This window comes from Aedes albopictus, chromosome 3, assembly GCF_035046485.1.
Source record: "Aedes albopictus strain Foshan chromosome 3, AalbF5, whole genome shotgun sequence".
Lineage (NCBI taxonomy): Eukaryota > Metazoa > Arthropoda > Insecta > Diptera > Culicidae > Aedes > Aedes albopictus.
In genome coordinates, this window is record NC_085138.1 from 307,060,291 (window position 1) to 307,074,858 (window position 14,568).

Below are 14,568 nucleotides of genomic sequence, written 5' to 3' on the forward strand. Positions count from 1 at the left end.
CGCATAATCCGGCTGCCGGAAGTCTTCCCAAAAGCCAGCTGCTTCTCGACTTCCTTCGAACCTCTGCACGAAGAGCGACCCTTGGGGAATGTATACATTTTATAGAACCGCTTTGTTTCCGCCTCATCGAAACGTTCCAAATCGCTTTCGAGCATTTTGGCGGATCTAGTTCCATCATCGACTCCCTGTTCAACCAATTTTGGCGAACTAAATATTACTCCGAAGTTGGCCGACCGAATGCTGACTAGACTGGAAGCTGGCTTTACGATGGACACTTTTCCGTAGGATTTGGTTCAGAAAGGACAACAAGCCTTGTACTAATCAAGCACCTGAAAACAAAAATAATTTTAAACAATTCTATTGTGTTCCGATTTGAAATTCTCACATTTAAAACAGCGTTTCCTCCTGGTCAAAGTGGTCAAATCACCGCCAACCGTTCTTACGGAGAACCCTCAGTTGCATACCATCAGTTGCGCTCACAACCATTTCGTATGCGCCGTCACCTATTCCACGAATGCCGCAATGTTATCCGGACCGAAAATATTCCCAAAACTTACTACAGACCCCAAACTACAGATTTTAATCAAATAAATATATATATAAAGTGTTCATCGTCCGTAGAACGGGTCGAAGTTTTCCTAAGGTTAGGTAGCAAACAGCAGAACTGTAAACAAACAAGTTGTTGACATGTCGCTTGACAGTTCCCTCATTTCGCCCGTTCAAGGGGTTAGCCAACGCAAGCATATTACAGAAAACAAGAGGGGCTTGCAAAAGGGTGAAAAAGAAAGTGGTACCGAAAAAAACGATTACTGCTCCGTCTGTATCTTCGTCGGTGCTAATACTGCCTCCAATAAAATTCCATTATTCCATTACACTAGTTTACAGCATATTTGAACTCGGTAAGCTGATGATCATTTTTGGTGTAGAATCATGCCCTGAGTTCGAAAACGCGAAAGAAAAAAATTACAGTAGAGCGGAAATTTTTTCGACTCTCCATACAAGGTTGATGATTTGAAATCGATTTTTGTTCTATTTTTAAGCAAAGTCGCTTACTTTAAACATCTCATTCTCCTTAATCAATCCTCCGATTGAGCTGAAATTTTTACTGTAACTCGCCTACATATGATATGTCAAATAAACGTCGAGAAAGAATTTTTAAGTTAGTTTTTTCTTATTATTGTATTTCTTCAAAAAATTTTGGAAATTTTGCTAAAATTTAAGAAGATCGACCCTAAAACTCGCCAATATCTTGAATTTCGTCAATCTGACGCAAAACCTGTATTCAGATGATCGAATGATATTGTATTCAGCTTTTAATTTATGGAAAAAGATTTAATATTGGTTGAACAAAACGTAAAACATAGGAATTTTAATAAATTCTATATTTAAAAAAAATGTAAAACTCGATATTGAGCTAAAACTCAAAAACTGTTCTACTTAAAATTTTTTGAAGGTCGGTTTTGAAATCAGCACTAAATTGTGCTTCAAAAATTTTGGTCGTTGACAGAAGTTCACGACTTTCGTTTTATTTTGTAAACTTGTGTTATTTTTAGACATTTTATTTTTATTGATTTCACTGCATCGAGCCCACTTAGATTAACTAGGATAAAGTGTCAATCAATAAGGTAATAATGTGAATTAATCGTATAAACAATGAACAACCTAATAAAGGGTTTCAAAACGACGGTAGTTTTTCATCGTAAGTTGTTTGGAAAATAAACGAGAACAATTGTTTGTCTCTGTTTTCGATAAGAAATCGCTTGCGACAACAATAGCGTCCCAATCATGAATGAAACATTTAACAATAGATCCTATTGTTGCGTATCCCATTGAATGCATATGGGACTTTGGAGGAGTTCCTAACCGCAACAGAAAAAAGCAAATTTTATTTTCAGATTGTTATCAATAACGTATTCATATCAAAATTTGTTATTGAAATATTTTCAAAATTCGCTGTTATTAAGTTGTAATTGAAACTAACAAAACATGTTATTAAACTGATCTTCCAGGAACATTTTTTTGTTATAATATTTGTTATTTTGCCGCTTATGACAGACAAGTTTATAACAGGATATGTTATGTAAATAACATGAAAATAACTCTTTCCGCTCCTCAGTTATTTTTCCAAAATAACACATTTTATTATGCTGTTGCTATTCCCTTCTGCTCGGGTATCAGTACGATTGTTTACCGTGTGTGGCGTGTTGTATGTATATGTAACAGCTTTCCAAGATGGGAAGATTTTATGGTTTTTGTGTTCTATCAAATATCTTTACATCGTCTAGTCTGTCTATCATGTACATTTTCTGCTGCGTGGTCTACTAGTGATATCTGTCAAAGTCAAATCACGGTCGATGTAAAAAGGTTTTAGGAGTTTCGGGGGGTTCCATGATGTCTCAAAGTTGCTTCTAGAGGTGTTTCAGAAGCGTTTCAAGGAATTACATGGCGTTTCAGGGATAGTTCAGAGGCGTTTTATAGGATTTCAGAGGGTTACCGGATGTTTGCGGGGGTCTTCTAGGGTTGTTTTAAGCAGTTGCAGGGCCTTTCAGGAAGGTTTCAGTGTTGGTAAGAGGTTTTATGGGGATTCAGGATGTTTCCGGGGCGCTACATGGGGCTCGAGAGGGTTTGAGGGAGTTTTGGAGGCATTTCAAGAAAACGCATCTGAACTTCCCCTGAAATGCCCCATAACGCTCCTAGAAGCCCCACAAAGACATCCTGAAAGCCCCTGAAATCTTCGAAATCATTTCACATCAACCATGACTAGATTTTTTTCGCGTTTTTTTTTTTTTTATTTATAAGCATATATATTTTCAACTGACCTATTGGTCTCATTGAAATACCTAAAACTAATTACACAAATCTTTCAAACATAACATAGCATAAATCTTTGCCTTCAGCTTCCTACACAAACAAAACTTGGAAAAAAAAAACACGGAATGAACTTGACAATCAACATTGCAAACATATAGCACTAAAACATAGTTGTGAGTTCAACAGCATTATCGGTAACATTTTTAACATTAAGATTTTGGTGCCCAAACAGTCAATCGGTTTTCAAATTCTCGATATTTAAGTCCTACAGGCCAAGTTTCAGGATCCATAGCCAAGCACTTCAGTTTCGAATCGAATACAGCTTTGAATGAAATGAAGTCCAAATCGTCAAGTGAACATCCCTTGGGCAGTAATTTCCAAACCTTCACGTTCTTCCGATCGTTGATATTCAAGCATTCACATACAAGCTGCTTTACGTCTTCTTCCGTAGCGTGGCGATCAACGTTGGTGAGGAACAAAGAAAACACATCGCTGAGTTGACCACTGTGGTTTGTGAGCTCACTTGTATCCCTAGTGTAGCTGACTTTTGTTCCGTCTAATAAAATAGAGCTTGCGTTCGGAGGCGATGGTACGTATGGTACGGCAGTTGAGTGCAGCTTCTCGTTAAAAGGTTTTTGATGATGAGGTACAAGTGTAGCAAGGGTGTCGAACATCTCTTCCACTTTCGCTTTCAGGTCCGCAATGTCAGATTCAATTGCATTTGTTTGGCTATTCGATTCGTCATCGATCATCCATAAAATGTTTTTCGCGAATAGTGCACACACGGTCGGTTCGGCTAGTCCAACACATGAAGCGTGGAATCGTTTGGCACACCTTCCTTCGCAAATTGTGTAGCGTTCACTTTTGCGATCAATAGCGAGTGCACACTTTTGGCATTCCATGGCTGGCACACACGATTTCTTACGGCTTTTGGTGCAATTGTAGTCCTGAATATTTATGATAATTCAGAATAAAGTATCAAATCTTTGAAGCTTTTCAGAAAGATAACTCTATCACGACAAAGTTGCTTCACGAGATTTCACGATGCACACTCGGTTGTTTTACTACGTTTTTTGAATAACGCGTTTTTTACGCGGACCGCGTATAAAAACATCAGTGTAGTTGACATTGTTCAGCCCTTGTCTCTTCTATAGAAAACTTTTCGGTGATCAGCTCAACTATTTCATACGCTCACTTGGTTCAATTTATCTTCATCAAGTTTAACTTCCTTATTTAGAGAAAAATATATCTTTTCCTGATATTGACTATCTTGTGGTATTTGTTCATGACATAGTTAGCAGAACTAATTTTGGTCTTACATATCTGTTGGTATTGCGGTGATGAAGATACCAATGTCATTTTTCGGATGACTTTGGGTATTATTGGCAGGTTTGTCCTCTTCGTCAAGGGGGGTTTTGTAGGTCAAATTGAATGAAACTTGGCCGTATGATTCACCCTCGTTGAGAAAGATTTGACGCTAACTATGAGTTCAACAGGATAAAAAACAACAACCAAAAGACAGCAAAATTGCCGAAAATACGTAAGTTACCTTATTCAGATATTTATTGCTGCTGCTAAGGAATATTCATCATGTTGGAATTCATTGACTTGCCGATGTTGGTTATATTGTTTCCTGGTTGGTATCGTTTATGGGAACATATTCCTCTTCTTTGCTCGATACTACTGGACAAGGAAGAGAACACTCACTTGTTATTTCCTCAGCTCAGAAGCGTGCACTCTAGAAACGATATATGTACGACTTTTGCCATGTGATTTGCTCTAAAAGTTTGCCTAATGTAGAAGGGGTCGCACACGCATATCAAAGTTGTGAGGGAGCTGCAAAGGCAATTCTGCACGAGGTGAATGTAAATTACTCTCACCTCGGGCAGAGCCGCAGTCACAGCTCTGTCACGAATTTAGTATGCGACCCCTTTTCTATTCGGCAAATTTTTAGACCAAATCACAAGGCACAAGTCGTCTATAAATCTTTTCCTGATGGCACACTTCTGAGCTGAGATTGACTGCTTATTCTCATAATTATTTTTCAATAGGCAGTAGAATCTCAACTCAGAATGTTCGAGATTCTTCAGTGATTCGGAAATTAAATTTGGTTTGTTTTCATTCTCCAAGATTCAACAAAGCAACCACTAGCGCAATCTGTTGGTCAACACTGGAAACTTAACCGCTTTTACTAGTTCCACAGAGAACAGACATCCAAGTCCAGTTCCGAAACTGTGTAAGGAATTTAACGGCCATTTGAAATCGGAAACACAAGTGGCAATAGCGTGGCGCTGTGATCGGTTAATTTCCCATACTAATTTAATTCATCGCTTGAAATGTTTCAATTCACCACTGACTGTGGCAATATGGTGTTTGGTGGCGTAAGTGTTGTCATCGTGTATTGGTTTGCAACCTTACTCAAATAAAGATTCAAATTTTTACACAATACCTTCCGAATGAAATTTGTTCTAGCCTGGATGTCTGTTCTCTGTGCTACACAGTACGAACAAAATCTGTAAATTTATGACGAACTGAATGTAACAAATTGACCTCCATCGTGTTCGATAGAAATTTATGTGTGATCTTAAAATCACACTGCTGATTGCTGAGAGAAAAGTGTTAATTAAGCATCGACTTTTCAGAGAAACTTAAAAAAATCTTTATACGAGAATCGAACTCAGATCTTCCGAGTGAGAGTTCACGCCTAACCCCTCTAGGCTGTCTCACCAAGCTGAAGAGAGAGCAATCAAAGATAAACATGTTCCACCATAAAGGAACAAACTGTTGTACCGCTTCGGCCACAGAGAGCGAGAGAGCAGTCTCCGCAGCGAGGCAGACGACTGACGTTGAGCACATAGTGGCTGAGGTGCGATGCAAAGAGATAAGAGATCGGATAAGCGTCGAAGCACACTCTGTGGAAACTATATGCAGAACGCATGAACCGCACATAGTAGATGAGTTGCGATGAGTGCGGAGATGCGATGGAGCTGCTTCGACGCATGTGATCGCAAGAGAACGCAAGAGAATGCTTGTCGGGTATGGATTTTATGATTGCGCTCGTTGTGTATGTAAAGCAATGCGGATTTAATGTGTTGGGAATGCTAGTAGGTAATATAAAATGCGTTAATATGTTGTTGTTTTTAAACATAACTCAATGCCTTTACACATGACATGCATTTTGATGGACCGGACGTAATAAAAATTTATCATATTGTCTATCGATCACTATGTAAAATAATATATTTCATTGCATATAAAATAGTATTCCATCAAATCGTGTAAGTTTTTTACATCATAATTTTGTTATTATATGTGTATAAGAAAACATTTTATTTTCTCTATTCGGGATTTGAATCAAGTGATCAATGTTTGATATGGTCGTTTGTCCAGTGCATGTTATTCATGTGCAAGTTAGAATGTTTAAGGTTTTATGGTATTCAACTTAAATGCTAAAAGGATTCTGATTGAAAAGTTCTGCTTTTTTCTTTGTCAGGTAAAACTAGATCCCTTAACGAAAATAGTGTGACATCAATTTCGATTTTACCTAATATAAGGACTGTATCGCTGATTATGAGTACGCCTGAAAATTGCTGTATTTGTAAATGTTTTATTTGTTTTGTGAATTAAATTCAATTACATTGTTTATTGACCATCAGAAAAGCCCATGGTATCGTTTTATATTTAATTTTTCGTGGATCTTGCCAGCTCTCGCACCTTCTTCTTGGTGTTCTTCATAAGGTTCGGAATAGAAAATAACTATTTTTTTGTAGCAGACATTTTAAGTGCAGCTAAAACTAGAAATATAATTTTGACTTCAGTAAACAGTTGGTAATTCAATTGTTATACAATTCACTCACAAGAAATAGTTTTTCCTAACTCGCACGACAATATTTGATCAATTAACTCTGCACTAGCTCTGACTCTAGAAAACGTATTATGATTTCTCAATTATTTCCTTTTATCAATCTCTATTAGTTTCTACTTACAGTTTGCTACACCTGGTCCACCCTGTTTCAACCAAACCAAACCTCGAGCTACTCTCACTTTACGACAATCGTCTACGGCAACGTTGATAGAAAGGTTTTGATGACAATTCCACTATCAAAGATTTTTCTATTATTATAACTTACGGTATTGCAAATTAGCGGCACTCTCTAAACACTAAATCTAATTAAATACTCGTAAATGACTTATTACTTGACTTCTAATTCGACATTGGATTGCGTCGAAGCTTTTCTATTGAATGAATACAATACCCCGATGTAAACATCAACAACATATAGCGCATCTAGTTCACCACTGGACTATCGCACTAGTTTTCAAGAGTGCGAAAACGAAAATAAAAGTGCGCGATTGCATCCAATCGACTCGGTGTCTTCGGAGCACTTATTCATCATACATCGAAGCATTAGTGCGCCGAAGACATCAATTTCATTTGATGCAATCGCGCAGTTTTATTTACGTTTTCGCACTTATGAAGCAGTCCAGTGGTGAACTAAATGCGGTATATCCAAACTCTATTGACCGGTCACGCGTTGAGCGCAAGTGGGTCAGAGACCTACGCCGTCAACATAAGGTTTTGGACAACCGTTCCGTCGATGGTTTTTGCTTGGGTTGGCCCAGTTTTTTCTTCGATTTCTCCGAATTCAGAACATCAGTGCCACGCTTCACAGTGAAAAACTGTGCCCCTGAAATAGAGACGAACCAGCCAAGGGCTGAAAGTCTCTCAAATAAAGATAAATCAATCAATCAATCAATGTGCCCCTGAAAGTGCCTTGTTGTCTAATATGACATACGTTTCATCATCCATGATTATGCACATGTAATTTTTACTCAAAACATAGTCGTACAGTTTCCGAGCCCGAGTTTTCACATAATCCGCCAGAATTTGACTGTTTTTTGGACATTTCTGTTTTGGGTAAGTCTTCAGGGAATTACGCTCCTTGGCGCGCTCAACCATACCAATAGTCGTTCCACACTTTTTTTCGCAATCTATGATGAATACCTCCTTTTTTCTGTTGAAGATTTTGCAAATTTTGCTGTCCAAATTTGACTTAGACGCACCTTGTTTTCTGTCGCGTCCGGGTGAGTTTATCAGTGTGTTATGCATACCGAATCGTTTGACAGCATTTTGGACAGAAAAAAACGCTAACACCTCCAACTTTTGCTAATTTTCTTAGCGATAATCATTTTTCATAGCAGTACCTGATCACAATCGATTTTCGCTTCTCATCCGGAAACACTCGCGTTGCTCCACTTGAGGAAAACTTTAACTTTTAATAAAGGTTATATTTTGTTTACAACGCTAGCAACACATAAACACACAGCAGTTGTCAAAATGAGACTTATTGTGTACTTATTAGAGACATCTTTTCTCGTAGATATCGCCGAAAATTTTGTAATAAAAAAAACCCATACCCTTAAATAATACATACTCGCCGAATTTTTGTTTCTTTTTGCCGAGGTCAGCACAATCAAGTAATGCTTTAATGCCGAAACCGTCTCATATTGATTTAAATTGAAATCAACACTCAGATAGCCCAGTTCGGAAAGTAAAAATATGTGTATACATAAGGGAACGTCCATAAATTACGTCACGCTTTTAGGGGGGAGGGGGGGTTCCGTAAAGTGTGACAACCCATACAAAGATTTCAGAGGTCTCATACAAAAAGTGTGACATAGGGGGGAGGGGGGGTTGAAAATGGGCGTTTTTTGCGTGACGTAATTTATGGACGCTCCCTAAAGACATCGCTCACGCGGATATAATTACATGTTATACATTCTTTTCTCAAATAATTAATTCAATAATCTCAATCTTGTACAGTTACACCAGATTTTTTTTGAACTGGTCGGTTTTCGCTATTGCAACAGGATCAAAACTGACTAAGTTATAACAAAAAAACGACCCGCGCAAAACAAAAAGCGGGTGCATTTCTCGCGCTGAGTATCATATGGGCGTATCTACAATGATCGATTTCTCAACATCGATTTTCTCTTCGGATTATTCCGGGAAATTTGTCCAATGTTCGGATGATCTCTTAGTATGTTTCGGTGAAGGACAACTAGGACTAGAATCTAGAACAATAAAAACAACCGAAACTGTTTTGCCTGCTAAGTTATTAACCAAAGAGAAAATCGATGAAGAGAAATCGATCATTGCAGTTACGCCTGTATGATACTAAACGCGAGATTTTATCTTTCCCCTCTTAAAGATGAAACGATCATTTCACTACCCACATTCAAAGAAGCGCTTCAACATACAAGCGACTTCATCGATCAAATCACGCGAGTCGTTGATGCGCACGAAATAGGCGAAAAAGGATGTGAAAACAACATGCGCACCCTCATTGAAAACCTCATGCACTATGGCCTATCAAACATCCCTCTTCTCATCTCATAACTTATCGCATCCGATCGCATCTCACCTTACCCACTATGGTCACAGCCTGAGCGTAGCTGTCGTCGTTTACGATACTGCATGTAAATTTCAAGCGGATATGTTTCAAAAAATGTCAACAGTACACATGATTGGTTGATTACTGAGCGGACAGTATCATCTCTCGGTAAATGGCTGTAATTTTGTAGCTTCTGCTATAATTTTCAGTCGATGCTTAACTTACGTGCTGTTTAATTTTCATGATTTCTTTCTGTGTAGTTCAAATCAAGATTACAATTGGTTTAAGGTGAAACATTAAGAAAGCCCATTGCAATTTTGCATACAAACTTTAGGGGCACAAATCTGACGAATGAAGCATCGAACTGAGCCGCACTTGTTTATCCTGGTCTTGTTCACATGCAGAAAGAGGCAGCTTTTCCAAATCGAGCGCATTTGTTTTCAATTGTTTGAGATTGGAGCTTTTGAAATCGTGAGTAGGGGTTCAAGTCGGCCATTGTGGCAGCTATATTTGTATTCTCTGATGTTTCTCCTTAATTCAAGATAACATTATCCTGGTACGGCCTACGTAAATTTGTTATGTTTATGACAAATAATGAGGAATATTATTTGGTTGGTCGAAGCTGCAATAAATATGCTTATTACGTGTGATATAATGCGTGAGCTGTACGGAAATGCTTGAAATCACAGTGATTTAGGGCCATCCATAAGCCACGTGTTCACTAGGGGGGAACCACCACGTCTAAAATGGTATGGGACCAAAAAAACATGATTTTTTTTTTCAGCGCAAAAAATACGCTATTCTACTTAAACCGGTGATTTTAGGACCCTAAAGGGCCAAAAATGTGCTTAAAATTGCTACTCGTTTCTGAGTTATTGTACAAAATATGGTAAGTTTCCTTCGAAATATAAAAAAAATGTTCAAAAATGCTGATTTTTCGGTTGCTTTTTTTGTCAATAACTCAGAAACGAGTAGAGATATCGCAAATCTAAGCACATTTTTGGCCCTAAGTTCCTAAAATCACCGGTTTTAGTAAATTTGCGTATTTTTTTCGTCGAAAAAAAAAATCATGTTTTTTGGTCCCATACAATTTTTGACAACTTTAGGCCCCTTGAAGGGCCACTTTGCCTTGAGATACGGACTTTAAATTTAGACACGATCATTTATTAGCTGAAACGATCATTTTCCACTAACGGACTTATAACATTTCCAATTTTTGCAAAATAAGGGACAGCCCCTTCTTCAATTGCTTATTTTCCATGAAACAAAACATAGTGCTTTTGAAGCCAATGTCAGCAGGCTACATTACGAAAGTTGTTTTCCACCTTTTCGTATGTCATTTTAATGAACTTCGAAATGGTTCAAATTGAGATTACTATTCGACTAGTTCAAGTTATGATTTGTTACCCTAGTGGTTTGAGATGTTGTGTAGTTTTGGATTGAAAAGCTGCATAGGTTAGATAACATAGGTGAGTCCTATGTGAGGAAGGTTTTATATATATTAAATTTGCCTATTCGTTTCTTCAACTACAAACTTTGTTTTAGTTGTTTAGTTTGTTTAGGGAGCGATATTCCCTCAATTTTATATAAGTAAGTTGGATAATCCAACTCTCAATCAAGTAAGGATAATCATACATAACAGCAAGAGCCCTCAATGCAACCGCTCAAGAACAGCACTACACGCAAAACTCCAAAAGTGCATCGGCACAAAAGCCATCGTCAGAGTGCAATATCCATTCACCGAAAAAGAAAATCATACACACAACAACTCCATTCATCGCACTTGACTGCCCGGAAACAACGAAGTAATTAGCTCCATCGGCTTGGCAGTGTGCGCCACGCCACGTCGTTCACATTTTTCGGCAATGTTTTCTCGTTGTTTTCCTTTTCGGTCCGGCACTCTTCCTCATTCAACCCTTGCCATCTCGAGAAGATCCTGTTACAGCTCAATGGGCCATTCGTGCATGCATCGCTTGTTGTCGTTGGCTGGCATCATCGCATCGCATCATCTTTGCCTAGACCTCACCTACACACTTCACCACACCTCTCAGGTCTAAACCCATAAGGCAGGCTTAGCACAACATGGGCTCCAACCCAGAACGAAAGTAGCAATCGTGAAGGACTCTTGGCCTATCGCAGTTCCTGAAGAGCCTAGCTTCGGTACCATTCAAGAACGTATCGCATGCCAGCCAGCCTGCCAAGGACATACCGTCGACCAAGTCACCGAATCTGGCCATGCAGAAGAACTGGAGAGAGATTTGCACAGACATTTCTTTCCTCGTCGTCGTCGGGTGGAAATTGAGCTGTAAGAATGTTTGGAAAAAAGAACGAGATTTGCAGCTGCTTTTCCGCATTATGTCCTTAATACAACAACGGGTTTTTTCTTCGGTTTTATTTTCGGTGTTTTTTTTTATTTACACTGACGGAAAACTGTTTGCATCGAAAATGAAATAAAGTTTATTGCCGATCGTCCTATGTCTGTATACATTTGATTCATTTTTCTCAAACAAACTTTGAGCTCCCAACAACAAGAATTCCCGTGCAAGAATGCTGCGTACCAATGAAACCTGGTGTGTATCAGTCGAAAACATTCGACGGTTGCCAGTTGTTATCAAAAAATACCTGCGATTCAAAATCCGTAAATGGTGGCCTTACAAATAAATCTACAAAACTGAGGTCCTGAGAGTTAGAAATTAGAAATAAGAGCCGGGTCGTACACATTCCACACAGGGACAGATGAAATCTGTAAACAAGCGTACTCTCTGTCCGTGAACTCAATACTTCGTACAACTTAGCCAACATCTCATACATCATCTTGGATATACAATAAATTTCCCTGCGTGCAAGTTGGTCGGTGACAGCCTTGGGTGTGCGGTTCACTGTTTTCTCAATTGCAACGGCAATGCTCGCGCAACCAGGTAAATGCATCCTGGGGACGACCCTTTCGTACCGCCAATTCTAGTTTTCTGGAGATGTGCAATAAGCGGCGGCGGTAGATACATACCGGACGGAAGAATAGAAGAATGCTCATTAGCAAATTAGCTCGGCTCTGAAGTGTATGAAGCGAACGAACAAATATTCGGTTCGGCAGCAGTACAGTGTGCGGTGAAGTGATGCTTGTGTCTGCCTCGGTTTATGCTTGTTTGGATCGCTGGAAATCTAGGCAAAATGTCACCACCATCGTGGTCTAATTGACATCATCGTCGCCACTGTTTACGCTAGAGAGACCATTTATTTCATTTCTTGTTTTCTGTTTTGAAAGTGGTCTTTCAATGGGGATTCCGAATGGCAGATTGGACGCTGGCAGTTCACCTGCTGGTGCTCTGTAGCAATGGAAGGTAATAGAAGCTCAGTTTTTCAACTGAGAGGTCATCTATGGAAGTAGCTTGACAGAGCGATGCGCTTTCCGTGGTAGATGTTTTGAATAGGCTCATAAGATTCTTTGGAATGATTCTTGGAGTACAACAACAAGCTTAAATTTTTTGGTCGGAAAGTGGTAGGGTATAGGTTTATGTGGGAAGAGGGTCCTATTTCTGGCCCTTTTCGGCGTAATCTAGTCAATAATGTAACTGGTTACAAGAAAAAGTATTGAACTTACTTACTTATTGCCATAAATGGTCTCATTCTACTGATTTTGAATTATTTTAATTTACAGCCCTTTTTTAACGTGCTTAGATATCTCAATGGGCTGCAAAACGGTGAGTCGATTAGGAGAGTGTCCAACAGAGCTCTATTCCTCACAAGTTCCTACGTCATGCCCACACTAGCGTGCGCAGGGTTCTTGCTTGGGGGGGGGGGCACTACAGTGATGGTGCAATATATGATCATAGTGCAAAATAAAATCATGATCATGGGGTTACACGCAATATGAATTCCCAAGAAGGGGTTTCAACATGCTGTAGTGCTAACATCGCCAAGCACTTCATATTGGGATTCTTGAGAAGGCTTCTGATGGTGATGATTTAAAGGCATTGCGAAGCTTCAATATGAAATCATTATCTCTACTCTTATAAAATTTTAAAAACGAATCATATACAATGGAAAAAATCGAGAAAATTATCAATTATACAAAAAAATATATGGCGTTGTGAAAAAAAATCAATCTCGAACAAATTGTAATGCTGGCGTTAGAGAAGACTCCATAGATTCGGTCAGAATTCCGTCAGAATCGGAATCCTTGTTGCAATCTACAGAGATTCCTACAGGATTTATCCAAAGATTTGAGCAAGAATTCCAACAGGATTTCCCCAGAAATTCTTCCAGGAATTCCTCCAGAAATTCCTTCAGAAGCCTCCAACATTTCCTCAGAAAACGCTAAAGGAATTTCTCCCAGAACTCTTCTACGGATTCCTCCATGAATTTCTCCAGGAATTTTTTCAGGGATTCATTAATGAATTTCTTCAGAAATCCCTTAGAAAAATCCTCCAGAAATTTCTCGAAGAAGTCTAGTATGTTTCTCTAGAAATTTCTCAAAATATCCCTCCAGTAAATGCTCCAGAAATTCCTCCAAAGATTCCTCCACAAAACCTTAACAATTTCTCCAGAAATCCCACTAAGAACCCCTCCAGAAATTGTCCCATAAATCCCTCCACAAATTCCATCAGGAATTCTTCTAGAAATACCTCCAGGAATTCCTCCAGGGACTCCTCCAGAAAATCCTCTAAGAATTTCTACCAGAATTCCTCCAGGGAATCCTAAAGGAATGTCTCCCGGAACTCTTCCAAGAATTCTTCCAGGGAAACCTCCATGGATTTCTTCAGGAATTTTTCCAGGAAATTCTTTAGAAACTCGTCATTGGCTTCTCCCAAGAATTTCTCAAGGAATTTGTCCACGGATTCCTCTAGGTCCAGATAATCCTAAAGCAATTTATCAGAAAACTCTTCCAGAAATTTCTCCAGAGATTACTCAATGAATTTCTTCAGAAATTCCTAAAGGGATTTATCCATGAATTTATTCAGAAATTTCTCCAAAACTTCCTCCGAGAATTCTTTTAGAAATTGATCGAGGGTTCCTCCAGAAATTCATCCAGGAATTCCTCCAGAAATTCCTCCAAGAATTCCTGTAGGAGTTCCACCAGAAATACCTCCAGGAATTCCTCCCGAAATTCCTCAGTTATTTCCTCCAGAAATTCCTTCAGAAATTCCTCCAGGAAATCCTCCAGAAATATTCGCAAAAGTTTATACGGGAATTCCTCCAGAAATACTTCCAGGAATTTCTCCAGGAATTCCTGCAGAAAATCTCCTGGGAGTTTCTACAAACCTTCTTCCAGAGAATCCTAAAGGAATGTCTCCTGGAACTCTTCCAAGAATTCCTCTGGGGATACCTCCATGGATTCCTACAGGAATTTCTCCAGGTATTTCTC

The 14,568-nt window shown here is 38.9% G+C and overlaps 1 long non-coding RNA gene across 1 annotated transcript; it reads right to left on the bottom strand.

Annotated features, from left to right (window-relative positions):
- Positions 1-846, bottom strand: LOC134291449 (uncharacterized). Its single transcript, XR_009999096.1, has 2 exons — positions 386-846; positions 1-329 (listed from the first exon to the last, which is right to left on the bottom strand). It is a non-coding gene; the product is annotated as an uncharacterized LOC134291449 (long non-coding RNA).
- Positions 847-14,568: the final 13,722 nt, after the last annotated feature.